Raw genomic sequence first — 22,062 nt, 5'->3', positions numbered from 1 at the left:
ACAACTTAATTAGCTACACCCCCTTTAGATAATTCATGAATATGGAAATCTCTGTTAGTCACACCCTCTACCTGGATGGTGATGCCAAATTTCATAGTCCCTTACACTCAACCATCAACCACTCAACAACTTTGCAATTTCAGGGACTCTCTTACAAAAACTAACCCCACTTCCCATGCTACTCAGGAGTCTGATACAGAACTCGAAACCCAAACTGCTTGAGCATTCCCAGTTAATATCAACCCCACTCAAGCTAAACCACTTAACTGGTGCCCACTCCAAGCCTCAGACCTAAAAGAACTCAGGCAAGCAGTGAAGGAAGATGGCATTCATGCACCATGGACAAAATCTCTCCTGCAGAGCCATATTGCCAACTTAAACACCCCCCAAGATTGGAGAGATATGTGCCATTCTGGTCTTCCTGGCCCAATGTTTCTAGAATGGGAAACTTACTTTTATGACGAATGTCTTCAACTGTAAGACCCCGAAGGGCTGCTATGCCCTGGCTGAGCCTTTCTGTATGCTGCTGTTTACTAAGTAACATTCTGTGGTTCCTCTAGGATCAAAACATCCTGCCTAAGGCATGGTGCCAGGAAGGGAATTTACACTTGACATCCTATTGCCCCCCAGTCGAGTTCCTGTTTTTTCCTGAGTTTGTATTTTTCCTTCCCTGGCTTGGTTTGTATATATTGAACCTGCTCAGTAAAAGTTTTGGCATTCTCTCATAACGGATGACCCAAGTCTGAGTATTTCTTTAATCCCCCAGGCCTATGCCCGAGCTCGGTACCACGGGCAGCACTGGAGCTGTCAAGTGGAGGTCCCACTGAGATCGGGAAAGAGAGGAGAACCTGACTGGATCATTCCTGGAAGAGGCCAGCTGGCCAGCCCAGTGAGTGGAATGTACTGGAGAAGCAGCGTGGGATCAAACTGACAGTAGTAAGTAGCACTAAGAGAGTTTGATTGTTTTGATTGCACCATGGGAACAAGGAGTTCCTCCCTACATGTAGTGGCACAGGATGACGCAGCTAAGAAATCTTTGCATGAGGGAGAAAATATCTCCAGTTCTGAGGATGAGGGAGAAATTTTAGAAAAGGAAAAATTGAAGAAATACAAGGTCAAAAACTTAGAAGGGGAGCCTGGAAAATGGGCAGACGAGCTACTCAGTCCCTCGGTGGTGGTGGTGGCAGCCAGGATGGCACGATGGCCATGCTGGGGGCATTTCTGCTGCTGCAGCAGCAGTGGTAGCGGGTGGCTGCAGGCGCTGTGGAGGCCACAGTCCACACCAGCCATCCCGAATAAAAACAAGAAAGAGAAAGAAACACCAAAACTAGTGAAAAGTGGAAAAGGTTCAAAAGAAGGACTAAATAGAGCAGAAGTAGAGATAGCCAGCAGGAAAAACAGCCTCAGAGCTGTCTAGTCTTTGACACCTACTAAAATAAAAATATCAGTCCCTCAGCCAATCATAGTACCTGTGAAGAAAGACAAATGGCAGAACTCTTCATGGTTTAATGCCAACAATAATAGAGAACTGCAAAAACTCCCATCTTTACAAGATGTTCCTCCTACGGGTCAAGAGAAGCTTTTCATCCAGAAGCTACGTCAGTGCTGTGTCCTCTTTGACTTTGCTTCTGACCCACTGAGTGACCTGAAGTGGAAAGAAGTAAAGCAAGATATGCTAAGCAAGACAGTAGAGTATATCACCCACAACCGGAACGTGATCACACAGCCCATTTACCCTGAAGCCACCCACATGTTTGCAGTTAATATGTTTCAAACCTTGCCACCCTCCTCCAATCCTAAGGGAACAGAATTTGACCCAGGAGGAGATGAACCAACGTTAGAAGCAGCTTGGCCTCATCCACAGCTTGTTTATGAATTTTTCTTAATATTTTTAGTGTCTCCAGATTTCCAGCCCAATATAGCAAAGAAATATATTGATCAGAAGGTTCTATTGCAGCTTCTAGAACTCTTTAATAGTGACGATCCTTGGGAGAGAGATTTTCTAAAAACAACCTAGCACAGAATCTATGTGAAGTTCTTAGGCCTGCGTGCTTACATCAGGAAACAGATCAATAATATATTTTATAGGTTTATCTATGAGACAGAGTACCACAATGGCATAGCAGAATTACTAGAGATCCTGGGAAGTATAATTAATGGATTTGCCTTACCACTAAAGGAAAATCACAAAATTTTCCTGTTGAAGGTGTTGCTGCCCTTATACAAAGTGAAGTCCCTGAGTATCTACCGCCCTAAGCTGGCATACTGTGTCATGCAGTTTTTAGAGAAGAACAGGACTCTCACTGAACCAGTGGTAATGGCACTTCTCAAATACTTGCCAAAGACTCATAGTCCAAAAGAAGTAATGTTCTTAAATGAATTAGAAGACATTTTAGATGTAATTGAACCATCAGAATTTGTGAATATCATGGAGCCTCTTTTCCAACAGTTAGCCAAATATGTTTTCAGCCCTCACTTCCAGGTGGCAGAGCAGGCTCTCTATTACTGGAATAATGAGTACATCATGAGTCTAATCTGTGACAATGCTGTAAAAATTCTGCCCATCATGTTTCTATCCTTATACCGCAATTCAGAGTCCTCCTGGTATACATCCTGCTTTCTCTCTGGCTCCTACTGGAGAAATCCTTATTTCTGCTTTCCCTGTCTATTGTCTGTCCTTGGCGTGCCAATCTGTTAATTGTCTGTTTTTGTTTTATTGTTTTATGTTAAAAAAAAGTATTTGTTGGATATGATTAAAAATTCACAACTTTGATAATAGAAAGTTGGTTTAACTAGTAACTCAGGGCTGGAGAGATGGCTCAGCTGTTAAAGGCCAGGCTATAGTAGAAAGAACACATTTAATTTTGAAAAATTATCATGAAAAACCAAAAAGGGAGGAGTTTACCTCACCTCATGCAAGATTATCCTTTATTTTATATATTTTAACTTTTTTATTAGTGGATAAGGATGCATTGTCTGCAGCAGACAGACATTGGTAATGATCCCAGAAGGCACTGGGCTTAGTGAAATGGAAAGAATTGTCATCAGGTGTATGGAAAGGCCCTGACCCTGTATTAGTCAGGGTGAGAGGTTCTGTTTGTGTTTTTCCTAAAGATACTGAAAGTCCTGTTTGGATTCCTGAGCATTGTGTGCTCCCTGTCACTATGCAGCCTTGACCCAAGTGGAGATCTACTGGAGCCTTGTGAAGACCCCCCTCCCCAATTCTGATGTCAATGGGGATAAGCAGCTCGACCTGGCCAGTCATAGTTCCCACCAACAAGACTACTGGAAAAGCTGCTGCTAATTCTGAGAAACCAACAATTTTTATGTGTTAATATTAATGTTACTTGTGTGTAGCCTTTTTATGGAGAGAAGTTTCTAGCAGGACTCAAACTGGCCAGAAGGCTTCTTGAAGGATGGGCTAGAGGTCCTTGTATTTGGAAGTCCTAGCCTTTGGGGCAGCCACAGCAGGACTGATATTTCTTTGCTGCTTTCACAGACAGCAGATCCAGTCCCAGGCAGATACTAAGCAGGTGCTCGTGTTGCTGGCACAAGAGAACCCTTTTGCCCAGGTTTGGCTCAGCCTTTACCAAAAATAGTTAGTCAATGACAGGCAACTTCTTTCCAGTCCTTACCTACCTAAGACAGGGGCCCTGAGGCTGGCAGGGATTCCCAATGACGGGTAATTGGTATTGATGGAAGGTGACCTAAGACAGATGCTTTTTGCCTATAAAATAAAAATGGGGGACCTGTAGGACCCCGAAGATCTTCTATGCCCTGGCTGAGCCTTTCTGTATGCTGCTGTTTACTAACTAACATTCTGTGGTTCCTCTAGGATCAAAACATTCTGCCTAAGGCATGGTGCCCCAGGAAGGGAATTTACACTTGACATCCTATTGCCCCCAAGTTGAGTTTCTGTTTTTTTCCTGAGTTTGTATTTTTTTTCCTTCCCTAGCTTGGTGTATATATATTGGACCTGCTCAGTAAAAGCTTTGGCATTCTTTCATAACGGATGACCAGAGTCTGAGTATTTCTCTAATCCCCCAGGCCTATGCCCAAGCTCGGTACCACGGGCAGCACTGGAGCTGTCATTCAACAAGTTAGGCAAAACCAGGAAAGGAGCAATGACACCCCATGGGGTTTTAAAGAACTCTTTGGCCAGGAAGATTTCTCTACTGGAGCACAGCAGGCAACTCAACTATGAGCAGATCCGCCTCTGTGCCATTCAGGCCTGGAACAGGCTCACTCCACCCTCAGGGTCACAAGCCTCCGCCTACTCCCTGCTCTCCCTCCATCAGAAGCCTAGAGAATCCCTATCTGATTTTATTCTCAGAACTAAAATGAGCTTAGAAAGAAAAATCTCCAACCCCACAGCTAGAGACCTTCTTCTTAAAAACCAATGTTTGGGAAGGCATGACTTCTGAGTCTAGGCTAGCTTGCCAGGTCTCCAGGAAGAGCATCATGATAGATGGATTGTGGCAACCCGAGAACTAGGAACCGCATCACACCTGGTTGCATCCGTAGCTCAGGCATCTGTGGCAGCAGTAAAGACATAAGGAATCTGCTTCAAATGTGGAGAGGCAGGACACTGGAGGGATGAATGACCACTAAACTCCCCTCCTATAACAGATTCTAATCACCCTAAGGCCATCTGTTCCTGCTGCAGAAAAGGTTTCCACTGGAGGAAGCACTATACTGCTCCATATGATAAGGATGGTAAGCCACTAGAGCCTTTAAACTTCAAACGGGGCAACCCTCAGCCCCGACAGTAAGAGGGACAACTACTACCGTAGAAGCCTTATGGGTATCCAGCATCTCAGAAGGCTCCCACCCAAAGTTAACCATTAAAATAGATGATACTTATAGATGTGTCTTATTGATACTGGGGCAGATAGGAAAATCTTAAGGCAGCAAGAGGTCCCACAAGACTGACAACTGATCACCGGGCCCCAGTTCCTAGGCATAGGGGGTACCTCTCACATGTATCACCAAACAGACCTAGAGGTGGGAGGATCCAGATGGGGCTACAGGCCTCATATTCCCCTGGTGGCTCAAGTAGCCACCAATCTTTTAGGAAGAGATATCTTACAGGCCTTAGACATGGTTCTTACTACCCAACCAGAAAGAGACCACATTAAGATAGAGGATATTACTTTTGAAGAAAATGATACCCAAGGAGACCCAAATAACCCTCCTCCAAATCACCTCAAATTCTAGAGGCTACTGTTAGATTTAATACTCCCTGCCTTGATTGGCTCTCTGATGAAGCTGTCTGGTTCCCACAGTGGCCTCTATCAAGGGAGAAACTTAGAGCCCTCAAGGAACTTGTAGAGGAGCAGCTGTCTCTACAACACAACCGCCCATCCCACAGTTCATGGAACACCCCTGTGTTTGCTATAAAAATGAACTGGGGTGTGTGTGTGGAGACTATTACAAGATTTGAGGGCAATTAATAAAACTATGCAAATCTGGGGCTCCCCGCAAAGAGGGCTATCCCACATCTCAGCCGTTCCTGCCAATGTTCCCCTATTAGCAATAGACATAAAATACTGGGTTTTTTTTCCATCACTCTCTACCCCCAGGACTGTGAACACTTTGCCTTCTCAGTGCCCCCCATTAACAACTCTGGCCGAGCCTCACAATATGAATGGACTGTTCTTCCCCAGGGAATGGCTAACAGTCCTACCATTTGTCTGGAGGCTGTAGCCACTGTATTAAAATCCTATTTAGACAAAGGATTCAATGTCTATCATTACATGGATGACATTCTTTTATAGGGGGAACGCTTCTACCTCCCCCTCCCAACTTAAGGACCAGCTAATACCTTCCTTATCTGCCCTAGGATTCAAAATAGCCCCTCACAAAATCCAACTTATTCTTCCCATTGCATGTTTAGGAACAGAGATCTCCCTTACTTCAATATGCCCCCTCAAACCTACCCTTTCCTTCCCTCAAAAATTAACTCTCACTTCCCTCCAGAGCTTTTTGGGCAACCTCATTTGGCTTCGACCCTGGCCCCAACTTCCCACAAGCACCCTTCAAACCCTCTTTAACCTCCTGAAAGGAGATAAAAGTCCCTCCTCCCCAAGGACACTGTCCCCAGAAGCAGTCCAAGCCCTAAAATCTGTCAATTCAACCCTAAAAAATATGGCTCTTGCTAAGTATGACCCAACCATACCTGTACATCTCCTTAGCTTTAACTCCTTCCCCACCCTTGTAGGAGCCCTTTACCAACCACAGGGGGTGCTAGAATGGCTCCATACCCCGATGGGTGGTGCACCCTTAATCTTAAATGAAGTGGATACATTCACCAATATGATTAAAAATGGCAGAGATAGAGCCCTACAAACCCTAGGAAAATAACCTGACGTTCTTGTCACTCCTTTCTCCCCTCTCTGATGTTCAGTGGCTAATCAAAAATAATTCCCACTTCGCTATCAGCTTAATAGGGTTCCAAGGACAAATTGACAACCATTATCCTGACAAAAAATGGGCCTCTTCCCTCCCTCTGTTACGATGGCTACCCCTCAAACTATTCTGCAGAGAGCCCATAGCAGAAGCCCCCACAATATTTACTGATGGGGGAAGTGGGGAGCTGAAGCAGTAATATACTACTTCCCTGAAGATAAAACCCCTATCCTATGATTCAAAGAGCTTCCCCATCACTCCCCCCAATATAAAGAACTATATGCCATTTACCTAGCTCTAAAAGAAGTCAAAGCCCCCCTTAACCTCTTTTCAGACAGTGTATATGCTGTCAATTTGCTTCCCTGGTTGTCAAGATCATTTGTTAAACTAGATGACAACTCACTTTCCCCTCTACTCGCACAGGTCTGTGCCTACAGGAGAGAGCCTCCCTCATATATATCCAACATATCTGATCCCACAGTCACCTGCCAGGTCCTATATCTGAGGGAAATGCACTCACTGACCAAACTGCCTCAACAGGGACAGTCATAGCCTCCACTGAACAAACAGACCAATTTCATTCACGCACACACACAAATCTAAAGGGGCTTCATGCTCGCTTCCCCCACATCCCCCTTGCTCAGCTCCAGAGGATAATAAAAACATGTGCCTCTTGTGCATCCCTTATTATCACCCCAGCTTTACAAACCATGGTCATCAATTCCCCGAGGCCTCAAATCTAATGCCTTATGGCAAATTGATGTTACCCATGTTCCCCAATTCGGTAGACAAAAATACGTTTTTGTCACCATAGATACTTACTCACATTTTATACAGGCTACAGCCCAGACCGGTGAAAACTCAAAAAGGTTAATTTACCATATGCTCTCTATCTTTGCCATCATGGGCATTCTTCAACAGATAAAAACCGACAATGTCCCCCACCTTCACTAGCTCCCAATTTAAAACCTTCTGCACACGGTGAGAAATTGCCCATCATATGGGAATTCCCCACAACCCTCAGGGCCAAGGAATAATAGAAAGAACAAGCCAGACCCTAGAAGCCCAACTCCTGAAACAACAAACCACCACTTATCCCCCTAATGTACAATTAATGATGGCCCTGGCTACCCTAAACATATTTAATATCTACAAAACCTCCAAACACCCTCCTATTTCCCTCCATTGGCACACACCAAAATTAGCTCCCCCTATCCTAGTACAATGGCAAGATCCTTTGGATGGAATTTGAAAGGGACCAGACCCCCTCCTTACAACCAGGAGGGGTTTCACTTGTGTTTTTCCACAGGACCAGCCCAAGCCTATCTGGGTCCCTGCCAGAAAAGTCTGACACCACTCCACCAACCAAGAAGATGGCCCGCCTCTCACTGACAGATCAAGAACCAAGGAGGGGGAGGATAAGGCAAAGGAGACACCACGCCCAGAGGAGCAGCAAGATCTCCTGGAAGGACATCCATGACCTGATGACAGCTGCCCAGGCCATGTGCCCTCCACAAGCCCCCCTCTCGTCCATTCTCTTGGCAGTTTTGTCATCCTTCACGCTAACTCTGCTACCACCCAGTCTCTCTCTAGACTTCCCAACACCTACCATTGGAGATTCTATGCTAGGGAAACCTACAACGGACACAAACAAGTTATAGGAACCCAGGACTGCCCACTTGAAAGATGTTGAACCAGGGTTGAGATTCCCCTACACCCGGAATCCATCTCCACTATCCCCAGCCCTTTTCTCTGCTTTCCTTACCAAAACACAGGTGAATGTCTCCAGGAGGTCTCCACATATGGAGGTTGCAGACATTGGAGCTGCAGGATGGAATCCACCAGCTGAGGTAGCACCATGCTCACCAACCTTAAAACTCATTTTCAGCTTTCCATCAGTGACCCACGGAATGAACATTGGCGAACCAGAGTCATGGGTAAATTTTACCCCAACAGCTATCTCAAGCCCAGTGCTCTACGAGGGAGACCAAACCATCCCTTTGCAGCCCCACATATATTTTTTTCCTCCATTTCCAGAGCCCCGTGCAGTGACCTTTCAGCCAAAGTTCACTTGAAGAACAAGTGATTGTTCACAAATTCTCATAAAGATTACATACATATAGATATAAACCACACAGTAACTATATCTTCTACTGGTTCTGCTTCTCTGGTTGAGCTGTAACTAATACAGATTTTGGTAGCAGGATTGAGGTTTAAGCGCATGTGGTCATGGCAAAACACTGGTTAATATCCATATCCCATTAGATTCCACAAGTGTGAAACTTGAAACTCTTCCTCGTGTGAAAATAAGGGTGGGCAGGGGTGGGGGTGGGAATACAGCTTCATAACCACGTACTCACACCAGGGCCTCATAATCACACTCTCATACAAGACTCTGAAGTGATGTCAGGACTGATTTATACAAACCCTGAGTCGTGCTGTAAAGAGCTAGCTATTTTATTTCTTAACTTCCACGTCTAAAAAACATAGTGTACCCTAAGATCGGAAATTCTATTTTCATTTAAAAATGCTGATGAACCCCATAACAGTAAACTGAATCCTAATAAGGTGCATTTCTCTTTGACTAAAGGGAGAGACAATAACCTCAGAAAATAAGAACTCGCAGCTGTGTTACATTCACTTCCTGTACAGTTTCCCCATCTTACCTCCATTTCCAAAGCCCCCTGCTGTTGGGCAAAGTTCACTTGAAGAACGAGTGATTGTTCATGAATCCTCATAAAGATGACTAAATCTATTGTCCTGCCAATCATCCAGCTACAAGGTTTTTGTGGATGTCCACCACTTCAGTCACTTCCTTGAGTGACTAGATAAGTCATTGTCTTTCAGAGTTTTCTTTGTGGTTGGAGAAACAAACGAGGGAACAAATAAAACCACTTTAACAAATGTGAACAACAAATTATGTCAGAGCCTGGTAAGGGCTATGAAGAAAAAGGTGAAACCGGCCATAGGGTAGGAGCAATGAGTGACTGGTAAGTGTAGGGCCATGGTCATATCTCCCCAACATCTCTGGTCTCCTCTCTTCAAGGAAGCTAAGCGGAGTCAGACCAGGTTAATGCTTGGATGAGAGGGAATGGTGTAGGGCTTTCTGAGAAGCTGTAATCAGAAAATAAGGCAATAGCCTCTTGTGGATCTATCTTCTCCCTGGAGACAGACTTACTTTCTCCTCCCCTGAGGTCGGATTGGTCACATGGCCTGCTCTATCCATAGAACCTTAGTGTTGTGGTACAAACTTAACAAGCATTCCCTTTGGGGAGGGGGGCTCACTGTCATGCTGTTTCCAGGATCCTGTGACCATCAGTACATAGGGGAGCCTGGACTAGTCTTCTAGGTCACAACAGATGTTTGACTAGTCCCCCGTGTCTGGTTTAATGATTCAACAACCATCAACTGCACCAGCTGATGTGAGTCAACACAGCCCATTGCGACAGAAGGACAGCCTATCAAGCCACAGAACCTTGAGCTCCTGGTTGTAGTAAACTCATTGTATGATTTGTTAGGTAACAGATAAACCTTGAACTGTGAGGAAACTGTGTACTCACTTGAGACTTTTCAGATGGAGTTTGGAGACATCTACAAAATCCGTGTTTCCCTCTGCTTTCAACTTCCCCATGCCTCCTTAAGTACCACATGCTATTTCTGACTTACTATGGAGGGATAGTCCTTTATGGTTGGGTGATGTTTCTGTGTATCTTGCAGGCAGTACAGATTGTCCTTGCTCTGAATAACCTTTTCAAGGATGTTTGTTCAGTGTTTGTTCAGCCTTGGAAGACAGATAGTTGTCTGCCCAAGCACAAGCTGGGAGTGCTTTGTCCAAACTAAAAGATGGAGATTCCAAAAGCTCCATGTTCTTATAACACATGCCACTGACTGTGCAGATGTTACCTGGACCATTGTCTCCCCTGGCACAGAAATATTGCCCATATTCAGGCCACTAGCAATGCTGTTAATAATGAAGCCATTTTCCCTTACCCAGAAATCTCCAGTCATATGCCAGCCCCCATGAAAGTGTGGCAAGCTAATTTGTTACCCTCTTTACAAGAAGGTAAAACCTGAGACCTTCCTCAGCTCCTGACACCAATTAATCAAGATTCTTGTTTATAAAACTATCAGCCAAACCCAAGCAGGGAGATTGCTTAGCATCTGTAACACTCCATTTCTCAGCAAATTACCCTGGAAAAGCACACTTTGTGCCTGTTCCCAGAACCCGAAGGACAGGAGCTTCCATACACATCCTTCTTCCTCTTTTAAAAGGGCACAGGACAGAGGCATGAGGCCAAATCCATCTCTTAAATAATGAAAGAAAAGAGAAATGGCAAGCTAGGTGCAGATATGCTCAGAACACAGAGGCTTACCAGCAAAAGGAAAGAGTCGTCATCTCCCTCTTCCTGCCTTTCCTCTACGTTTAGCAAGAAGGAGTCACAAACTCCATCCTGGAAGCATGTACTCTGATCATGAACCCAGAGAACTTTCTCAGCCTTTATTTTAATCATCCAGGCAGCGCTATCATGGTTCTCATCCCGGTGACTGTCACATACATGGGACTCCTCAGGCTACCAGTGTTTGACACAACTCAGACCTCTATTCTCAGGGCAAGAGAGATGTACACATTTGTTCCTAAATCCCAGTGTCTTCAATTCAGCCATTTCTAACAGAAAGTTTTAACTGGAAATTAAACTCCTCCAGGGGTTTTGTGGGATGACCCAGTGCTATCAGGCAGTAGAGAGAGGTTACAGAAGCAGGAAAGATGGCAGGTCTCCCTGAGCCCAACAGCTCAAAGCCCGCTGATGTCCTACAGATTACTAGATTTCACATAAGGATCCCAGATGTTCCCTAAGAGGGTTTCCAGGCAATGTCCTTCTCTTCTGTCTCAGGGTATATGTCCAGGAACCCATGTCTTTTTACCCAGGATGCTCAGATCCCACAGGACATGACCTCTTGTCAGCCAGAAGGTACTAGTTGCCCTAAGTAAACATGAAGCCTTGGCTTAGTAAATCGCTTAGCAAAGAGTTTTAAAAATGATGATTTACAAAAATGCTGTGACCAATTAAATTAGACTCTCAGGGGGCAAAGGGTATAGTATGGGCTCTACAACTTTAAAAAAAAAAAAGTAACTGATTGCAGTGTGCAGCCAGGAGTGAAATTTTATTAAGACACAGTCCTGGATGTGTAAACATCAAATCTAAAGGTTTCTCCTAGAATGTATTCCATTTGAGAGATGGGAGATTAATGAGGACTTATATATGTGCTTGTGTATAATCAATTGGAAATTAAACCTCATTGGCTCATTCATTCAAGTAAGCGCTTGTGGATCCCTTGTGTCAGCCTCTTCCCTTAGGAGGCCACCGTGCAGAGGGAGAAACCACAGATTTATAGTTTTAAGGCCACAGAGGAAGACATGCAGAATGCTACAAGAGCAGAGTGAGGGTGCCTCAGGCATCAAGGGAACACATGTCAGTCTGCCCCTGCCTAGGTCAGGACTTCCAATCACTCTGAACTTGTGATTTTGAATCTGGGTACCAACCAAATCATTCACAATTATTTACCAAGACAATCAGTACTCTCAATAACTCTTATGAATGCCTGAATAGCACTTTCCTCCCTGATCTAAATCAGAGATCTCCAGGAAGAACAGGAAAAAACAACTAACATTCTTAAACCCTAAGGTTATTGGGAAATCCGGAAATGACACATGAGAAACTGAGCTTAGGCTGGAGAACTGGCTGATGCAATAGGCCTGGCATAATCCATGTGCAACCACAGTGGAAGCTTCTATGGAAAAATATTTTATGGGAGCACAGCTGCCCTGAACACATGGAGAACCATAGCAGAAGAAGACAAGACCTTGTTAGCACCTGATGTCATCAACAAGGAGATGCGCTACCCACACTTGGAAGACAGTGGAGCTGTCTCAGTCATGTGATCAAGGAGTTCCTCTCTCTCTCTCTCTCTCTCTCTCTCTCTCTCTCTCTCTCTCTCCCTCCCTCCCCCCTCCTCCGCTATTCTTTCCATGTATTATAAGGAAGAACCTACCACAAAGTGATCTATCTGTACATGCCCATTTTTTTGCCTTTCTGGAATGAACACTGCATTCTTCTTCCTGTGCTATGAAGAAGGGGAAACAACACTGGATTGGAATATCAGTCACACCTTGATAGCTGAATGGCCTTAGGAAAGCCATTGAATCTCTCCAGAGACTTGGTCTATGAATAAGAACAGTAACCACAGGATTAGGGGAGAAGTAGTACATAAAAGGCTTCTGGTTCCTCAGTGGGCACATACCAGGCATTCAAAGAGAAGTGCTGCCAAGACTCTGCAGCAAGCCTATTCCTATAGTAACTTTAAATGTACATGTGTGGTAGACACATGCACAGGGCCAGTGGAAGCTACTGAGCATCCTGCGCCTGCATCTCCACCTTATTCTCTTGAGATGCAGTCTCTCACTGAACCTGGAGCTTACCATTTTTAGGCTAAGAAAGCTTTATCCCAATCTGAGGCAATTGGCCTGGGCACACAACTATACATTTTGAACTTACTATAACACAACCTATCTCTTTTATAAAAGGTCACAAATGAAATCTCTATGTCTAATAAACAGTATCTCCCAAATCTGGAACAAGTAGCTATGGAACAATCTCAGGAAACTGACACACCAAGGCCCAGCTCTTTCACACATGGCCAAACTGCAGTGTGCCTGTAATATCCTGTTGTATCTACTTAGACTCGCTGGTATTACCACTTTATGCCTTTGCAGACTCTCCAGGTAGACAAAGGGAAGAAAGTACAGCATGATTTCAAGTTCAAAAACATTCTTTTATTTCAAAACTGCTGACCTCAGTTACACCAAGGGAAACTGAGGGAAATCTGCAGGGTTGGTGATAGAAGAAGGTAGGGAGAAGAGGTTAATGAATCTGTTTCTTTGTCTGCTTTGGAGACATGATCTCATGTAGCCCAGGATAGCCTCAAATTTACTGCATAACCAAAGATAACCTTGTTCTTAACACTCTATTGCATCTGCCTTCCAAGTACTGAGATCACAATTGTGTACTCTAGTACATCCTGTTTTCTGTGGTCCTGTGGGTAGAACACAGGGCTTCCTGCTAAGCCAGCAGTCTACCAACTGCACTATACACACAATTCAATGAAGAAGCATCCAAGACAGAGATGGTGCAGGCCTCTGGCACAATGACACTGGAAGGAATAGAGCCCTCAGGATTCAGGAACACAAGAAGAAGGCTGGCCTCAAACCATGGGATTTAAATAGACAATTGAGTTAAGGGCTTGCAACCATGTCTTCACATCTTCTGAGTGGCTCTTCTTTATGCAGAAGGATAAATTCAGACCACTACTGAGAAAGAGAAGCTCTGAAGGGATCTCACTGTGTCCCCAGAAACAACACTTGTCTATCCCCTTAAAATAATGCAGGTGTTTCTGCTGCCCAGAAGCATGACACAGATGCAAAATTAGGCTTGGGGAGTGCCCTGTTTTCATCTTTGATGGTAACCTTTCCATGAATTGAGTTAGGTATTTATGGGGGACGAGTACAAGGGGTGGATGTGATCAAAATGTAGTATGTGAAATTATCAAAGAATTATTATGAGTATTTTAATTAGATACTTCCTTCTGACTTTCTTGGTCATATCTCAAACACTGAGCAAATACTGTGTTATCTTGAAAACATAGGCTAGTTCACAAATTATGGCCTTTGGAGATAACGGGATACTCAAGTGTCCTCGATAGTCTTGAATCCCAAAATATAAAACAGAAAAGTCACTAAATATTATAGAGAAATAAAAGCTAAAAAGGCCTCTCTCTCTCTCTCTCTCTCTCTCTCTCTCTCTCTCTCTCTCTCTCATCATAATCAGTACCATTGTAACTAGTTAGTTTTAAGAAATCAAGAGTACAGGTCACAAAAACAAACAAACAAACAAACAAACTAGCAAAAACTCAGACACAGCCCATTGTTAATATGATATTTTAATTTAAAGCAAGTGTACACGTGTATTTACCCAAGCTTTTCCATTGTGTAGTTAAGATTTCCCATTGTCCTTATGAAAATTTAATCTATAATGCATTGTTCCAATTGGGAGAGCTAGCTCTTCACCTATGTCCTTTCTCTGTAACAAAAAGACAGTGGCTGAGGATATCCCCCACAATACCCTACAGCAAGCCTACACTTCCCAGTCTTCTTGAGCCTCAGGTAGGTCATGTGACTGTTTGGTCAGGTGAGTGCAAGAGAAGTTACTGAGGGCCACCTCTGGGCTGACACCTGGAATTAAGGTTATAGTTCTTCCAGAATTCCTTTCCTGCTTCCAGAACTTAGGATCACATAACTGTGACCATGAGGACAACACAACTCCTACACATCTACACACCAAGGTCGTTTCAACATTAACAAAAGGCTTGGATCACCAATAAAAAAAAAAAAACCAAAACAGACTTCCATGGGGTGGAACAGGAAACAGACTGCATTCCACCTTCTTTACACCATGAGATTGTCATGCACTTTCTTGTTCCTCAGCTCCTGTCTTGTTCTCAGAATGTGATCCAATTATGACATCCAGTTTCAATTTGTTCATACAGATAAAAACTTTAAATCATCGGAAGTAGCCTTAGCGAAAATCCTCCTATAGTATTGTAATGGCTACTCCTGGTTGTCAACTTGACTATATTTGGAATGACCTACAATCCATTATTGGAGGGCTCACTTGTGATCCAGATCGTGAGGCTGGAACAAGTTTCTGACCTGAATCTTGATCATAGAGATCTTGAGGTATAGTGGCCTTGAAAAGCTTAGGTCCAGGCAAGGTAGTACATACATTTAATCCCAGGAGACTGAGACAAGGAGATTTCTAAGATCAAGGTCAGCCTGGGACAAAACAAGTCCCAGATCCAGGCATGGTGGTACACACGTTTAATCTGGGCCACCCCTTCTGCTGGAGACCTGCATAAGGACATTGGAAGAAGGAAGATTCACTCGTCTTTGGCTGCTTGCACTTACTTGCCAGAACATCTGTTGGAATCTACTTTTACAGAAGACCAGCTAGAACAACTAGCCTCACGGGACTGAACAACTACTAGATTCTTGAACTTCCCCTCCACAGCTGCCCATTGTTGGGTTACTTGGACTATAGACTGTGAGTCATCATAATGAATTCCCTCAATATAGAAAGACATTCCATATGTTCTGTGACTCTAGAGTACCCTGACTAAGACAAGTAAATCTTTCCGTTTGTTTTATTTTAAACAGATGCTGCATCCACATATTTTCTGACAACATTTGGAAGGCAACATTTTTTTTATCAAGCCTCCATAATGCGTCTGGCTTCATTCTTGTAGGAATAATTTTCTTCATTTTCATATCCATATGTCATTCTTTTAAAGTAGCATTTAATTAAAGTATGTAATTATGAAGCTGCACAGGTGACATAACCATATTGGGAACAGATTGACCCTGGGTGGATGTCAGCTGCTGCATCATTACAAGTCTCCCTCAGAACTTGGTGCCCTAACACACCAACCACTTTGTAAACTCACATTTCCACAGGCAGGGATTTTATATGGGCTCTGCTAAGTTTCTACTGGGATCAGTGGGAAAGCTCAGTTTCAGAAAGTTAACTGGATATTGACTGGGGTGAAGGGGGATGAAATAGCACCCAGTAATTTTCAAGACTATTCAAAGAGCCTCAGTGTGCAAGGCACCCTAAGCCCATGTTTAGATCTGTCACAATGTCACTTCCATCATGCTGTTTAAAGTGAACCAGAATTGCAGCCAGGATCTAAGGGTGGGATTAGTTGTAATTTTTTTTAAATAAAGAAATTTAAACTTTTTTTTAAAAAAAACTTGTTTTTTCATTTAATGTATATGAATATTTTGCCTGTGTGGTTGTATGTGTACCATATGTATGCCCCATGGCCTGTGAAGACCAGAAAAGGGTGCTAGATTCTCTGTAACTGGAGTTATGTGGTTGTTACTTACCATGTGGGTTCTAGGATTGAAGCCCATGCCCTTTGCAAGAATAGCAGTGCTTTTGACCACTGAGCCATCTATAAACACCTAAACTCTTAAGAAGAGCTTTACCACCCTTCTTGAATCTAGCCCACATATAGAAATGGTTTTGCCAATTTCCTAGGGTCCAAAGCCTTGTAGACCTCAACACAGGTGTGTCCATGTCAACAGTATACACTGACTGAGGACTTCACTGATTCAGGGTTTCCTCCACTCCCTACATCTCTCCAGCCTGAGTTTCTTAAAATGTTTCTTAAAAACAATCTCATATTTTTGGTCAACAAACAACTCAAAGAATTGGGAAGAGAGGGAAAGAGCTTGAGAGAAACCTATGAACTGTATCCAGAAGGTGCCAAGAAGTCGAATCAGCATCATTTCCAGAGAGAACAGTGATCCTATTATCCTAGGAAATCCATTAGCAGAAATCATTAGAGAGTTCCCATTATTTACATAGTGATGCTTGTGAACAAATGGACCACTTTTACCTTGTTAAGTCATAAGTGCATGGGAGTGAGATTGCTGCAGCCTTTAGCTGGTCTTTACTAAGTGTTTCTACATCTTCTCAGCTCCTTGAAGTTCTACTAGGGACAGATGCAAGTCAGCTATTCAGTTAGTTCATTGACTGTAAGTACTTCTGATCTGACATAGCTAAAGCTGGTATGTCACTATCTTGGTTAGGGTTTTACTGCTGTCAACAGACACCATGACCAAGGTAACTCTTATAAAGAACAACATTTAATTGGGGCTGGCTTACAGGTTCAGAGGTTCAGTCCATTATCATCAAGGTGGGAGCATGGCAGCATCCAGAAAAACATGGTACAGGAGGAGCTGAGAATTCCCATCTCTTATTCTGAAGACTGGCTTCCAGGCAGCTAGGACAAAGGTATTAAAGTCCACTCCCACAGTGACACACCTACTCCAACAAAGCCACACCTACTCCTTCAAGGCCACACCTCCTAATAGTGCCACCCCTTGGGCCAAGCTTATACAAGCCATCACAATAGCAAAGCTTGATATTTTGAGCCATTGAAATTTTGAATTTTAACTTACACCTCAGCTCAGGCAAGTCTGTCATTCAGATGTTAGCCCTGGAGACCTGTCATGTACAACAATAACAACTGGTGTTTTTTTTTTTATTTGTTTGGGGGGTAGCATGCATGTGCATATATATGCATCTGACCAAGCATGAGGGGGCAGCTAGCAGAACCTAGGGAAAAGAAAACATTTGGGAAGCCATGCCAGAAGGACACTGGGGTGGGAGAGGGACAGAACAGAAAGGTTCAAGTGTTAAGAATAGACCTGGTCAGGACACTAACTCTTGAGTGTGGCCTGGTCCTGACAATGCTTACTTCCCCTTCATGGAAATCTGATGCTCCTCTCACACATATCTCTCCCATATCCTTTTTCTTCCTCTTTTCTACTCTGTCTTTCTATTGTAAATTACCACAGCACCCTCCTACTGCAGCTCACTGTCTTATAGGGTATGATATTACCAGCAAGTTAGCATTGCATAATTGTCTTAAAAGCACTATTACATAAGTAAAAGCTATCGTGTTTATAGGTTTTGCCAACTGAGTATAAAATGAAACAGAGAAAACCTCCAACCCAGGACACTATTATTGAAATAACACTCAGAGACAGTTTGTCACTACTTTAATAAACCTTACATGGCTAAGCACACTTGCTTGTGAGTAAAAGCTGCCAGATACTCAGGGTGGAGAAGAATAGGCTCAAACTGGTATGCTCATAAAAGCTGGAGGGAAAATATCTGGCTATAAAAGAATATGGTCACATAGTTTCAATCTTCAGTATATGTCCTTTGGCCTTAAATTAAAAGAGAAAAGGAGGGTCTAAGGATGTAGCCTAGTGATTTAGCGATTGCCCAGCATATGCAAAAGCCTGGTCCTGCCCCAGCACTGCACAGGAATGTGTCATGATACCACCTTCAGGGCCTAAAATGAAAGCAATCCAAATATCATCAATAGGAAACTGGTGTGTGTGTGCGTATGTTTATAATGTACATTTGTGGGATATTTTGGCTATAGTTTACATTTATAAATAACATAGATGAGAAAAGAAGATTTGAAGCTTGGTAAGCACTGTGAAGACTCTGTGTGCATTTGACAAGACTAGGACACACTCAAACAGAAGCAAACACACTCAAACTAGAAGGGAATCCAGATGTGTGCAGGTTTTGACAACACTGATAAAGTAGGGGTGCTATTTGTATTTGACAACATTCCAGAGAACAGGAGAAGAAAAGCGAGAAGGTAAGTAAAAGCCCCCCAAAATGAAAATACCTAACTAGCCACTGACAAAAATTACCACTAATCTAGTCCCCATTCTCAGAGCTTCCATTTATGTTTGGCACTGAGCGTTCTCAATGAGGATAATGATTAGATCATTTGTAATAGGAAAGCATGCTAATGAGTGTGATCGATTTATTCAGAAAGAGGCTTAATCAGTAAGTCTTTCCTCCTACCAAATGGCCTTCGTGTCTGACTTTATCAGATGTTTATGGATTGGGAAAAGTAATTTCAGCTTAATAGAAATGTATTTGAAGTAAGCACTCTGGCTGTGGTCCTGCCATACACCAGCTGTGTGGAGCCAAACTCATAACCGAGGCTTCCTGGGTCTCAATTTCTTCATGTTGACAATAAAGAACCATGAGGGGTCCCCTAAGACTTATGAAACCAGTAAATCCCATCCTGACTCTATAAAGTCAATGCAGCACAAAGGGAGGGCTCTGTGTTCACATCAGCAGTGGTCCAAGATTCCTGAGAAAAGGCCCCAAAGAACATGTCTTTGGGGGGCGCCCTGGCCTTATTGGATTAGAAGTTACCACTTATTTATTTAGCAGATGACACTTGCATGGTACTTGTTCCCAAATGGGCTCTACTGACAAGTATAAACTCATTTAAATCTTATAGTCACCCTGGGGTAAGGGGATATTACATTCTCAGTTCACAGACGAAGACACTGTGGTGCTGAGAGCTTAATTAGCCCATAGTCACTCAACCAGCAGAGATAAGACCTAATTCTGAGCAGCGCCGCTGATCTTGACCATGGTATGACTCATGGTTCCACTGGGATGCACCCTTCTGCTCATCTAACCTTCTTTCCCAACTTTCCAATGATAAGCTTGTCATTTCATATGAGAGTAGGAAGGCTCAAATATAAAACCACCCAGAGCATCTTACCTTGAGGATGTTTAGAATACTTCAACTGTTCACCTCAGCCCTTGGGGTTGCACAAACTTTCATAGATCCTTCTGGGTCAACACTATCAGAGCCTCCTGTCAATTTAACACTGAGAACAAATCACAAGGGATTTGGAATAAGACATAAAAATTGCCCGGGGGATTAGAGAGGTACATCAGCAGCTAAGAACACTTGTTGCCTTAGCAGAGGACCTGGGTTCATTTCCCAGCACCCACATAGTGGCCCATAACCCTCTGTAACTCTTTTTCCAGTGGATTCAGGATCCTCTGGCTTCTAAGGGTATCAGGCATATACACACACACATGCACACACACACACACACACACACACACACACACACACACACACACACACATATATACATATATGCAGGAAAAATACTCGTACATATAAAATAAAAAGTAAATAAATCTCTAAAGTCATAGAAATATACATAAGCAGGATCAGGAGTCCTCCAGGGAACCATTGCAGCCACACATTCAAGTTCTGAAACCCCTCTCAGCATCCACAGGCAAGCCCTGGCCCACCAAAGCCCTAAAGATATCCCAGATGTAGCTAGTCCTAAGTTTATTCTTACCTCAAACCTAGAGTCAATGCACCAAACATGGGCCATGTTCTAATCGCAGACATTCTACAAGTGTTCATTTTTGTATGTGTGATCTCTGGTGATTCTTCCTCATGGTGGATTCTTCATTGTGTGTTACATAAATATCACATTGTGAGACAATATTAAGTGCACTTTAACTTCGAGAATCCAGGGCTGCCTGGCTCTAATAGCATATTATTGATCAGGGACAAATCTTTATGTAACAATAGATTAATTTTCATGAATTCTTAGAGTAGATATTTGTTCCCATCCAGATCCCAGTATAATCTAGTTATTAATATCTTATCCTCACTTTCACAAGATATAAATACATAAACAAATACCAGCACGTAAGATGAAAGGACTAACTGGGAAACTCGTTGCAGTATATAGTCTATCACGTGATCTCTGCTTTCATATGCAGTCTAAAATTCTGAACTTGGCAGCCTCTTCAGTCTGTGGTAGATGCATGTGTGAGCACAGAGATGTAGGTGCATTTGTGCGTGCATGTGTGGAAGCCAGAAGCTAATACGGGTTCTTTCTCTATCACTCTCTCTGCCACCTAGTCCCAACAAACCCCCTGCTATTGATTGATTAGTTGATTAATTGATTTGTTTATTTGTTTGCTTGTTTGGAGAAAAGGTTTCTCATTGAACCTAGAGCTCACCATTTTGACTAGACTGGCTGTCCAGCAAGCACCCAGAATCTGTTTCTGTTCCCCGAGAGCTGGCACCACCATATGAGTACTGAGAATCCAAACTCAGGTCCTCAAGCTAGCACAACAAGTGAGTATAGGTACGCACTGAGCCATCTCCACAGCCATAACTTGTTTTGGTGGGGAGGATTTTCACTGTGTAGCCCACACAGTTGGCCTTGAACTTGAGATCCTTTGAGAGGAAAGCCTCCCGTTTCCCATGATGTCATGGTAACCAGGGATGATCAAGATTATGGTGACATCAAGCTTCTTATACAGACTCTTTAACCAATCCTATTTTTACCACCTAAACTCCTCCCAGATACACAGCACACTGAGTTCCTGAAGCTTCTGTGGCTTCTTTCAGCTCATTTGCTATCGTTTGCGTGACACCTGGGGCTTTGGTCTTTTTGTTTTGATTAGTAGTTGACATGTTATTCATAGCATGCATGTACCTTCTAAAATCATTATGAAATTTTCATGTCCTGCTGTCTCCTCTTGGATTAGGTTGATTGATTTTTTGACTCTCTGGGTAGATTTTCAGTTTTTATTGGGTTTTGAGAGGTAATTCAGGAAAGCAACATACTGAGGTCAGGCAGAAGCCTGCAAATTAGTTTATTTTTACAAAGCTCTTAGCAAGAATACAAAGAGTCATATTAAGAAACACCATTGTTGTTAGAGTTGTAGTCCAGTCTCAAGTAGCCCAGACTACTTCTAAATTGCCCAGCAGTTGTGGGTGACCTCGAACCTCTGATGCTCCTGCCTCCACCTCCCAAGTGTCGGAGTTATAATCCTGAAATGGTTAGTATGCTGTACCACTAGATAGCCTTCAGAAGAACCTTTTGTGAGGAGTGTAGTCAACTGTAATCAACGTAGTCAAATGCTTCCTTTTAGAATCAGAGTAGTGTTTACATCAAGGCCATGCTATCTCTGATCAATGGCCACAAAAAGTGAAAGAGCCAGAATCAGGAACAGATGACTAGTGAGCCAGACTTTGAGACCCATCAGCCTGAGCAAGACCCTCTCTGAACCATTCCATCTGTCTTTCTTGTAGGTCTCCTCTAACAGAGCTGAGCCCTCTTCACCTCATTTCCATAGCCCTGATCCCTCTCATGTCTTGCAGAGA

The 22,062-nt window shown here is 43.3% G+C and overlaps 1 pseudogene; it reads left to right on the top strand.

The window, feature by feature from the left end:
- The first annotated feature begins 1,552 nt into the window (after nucleotides 1-1,552).
- Nucleotides 1,553-12,349, top strand: LOC114634770 (annotated as a pseudogene).
- Nucleotides 12,350-22,062: the final 9,713 nt, after the last annotated feature.

Source organism: Grammomys surdaster, unplaced genomic scaffold, assembly GCF_004785775.1.
Source record: "Grammomys surdaster isolate TR1022 unplaced genomic scaffold, NIH_TR_1.0 99, whole genome shotgun sequence".
Lineage (NCBI taxonomy): Eukaryota > Metazoa > Chordata > Mammalia > Rodentia > Muridae > Grammomys > Grammomys surdaster.
Note: the sequence above shows the minus strand (reverse complement) of the source record. Positions and strands in the feature narration are given on the sequence as shown.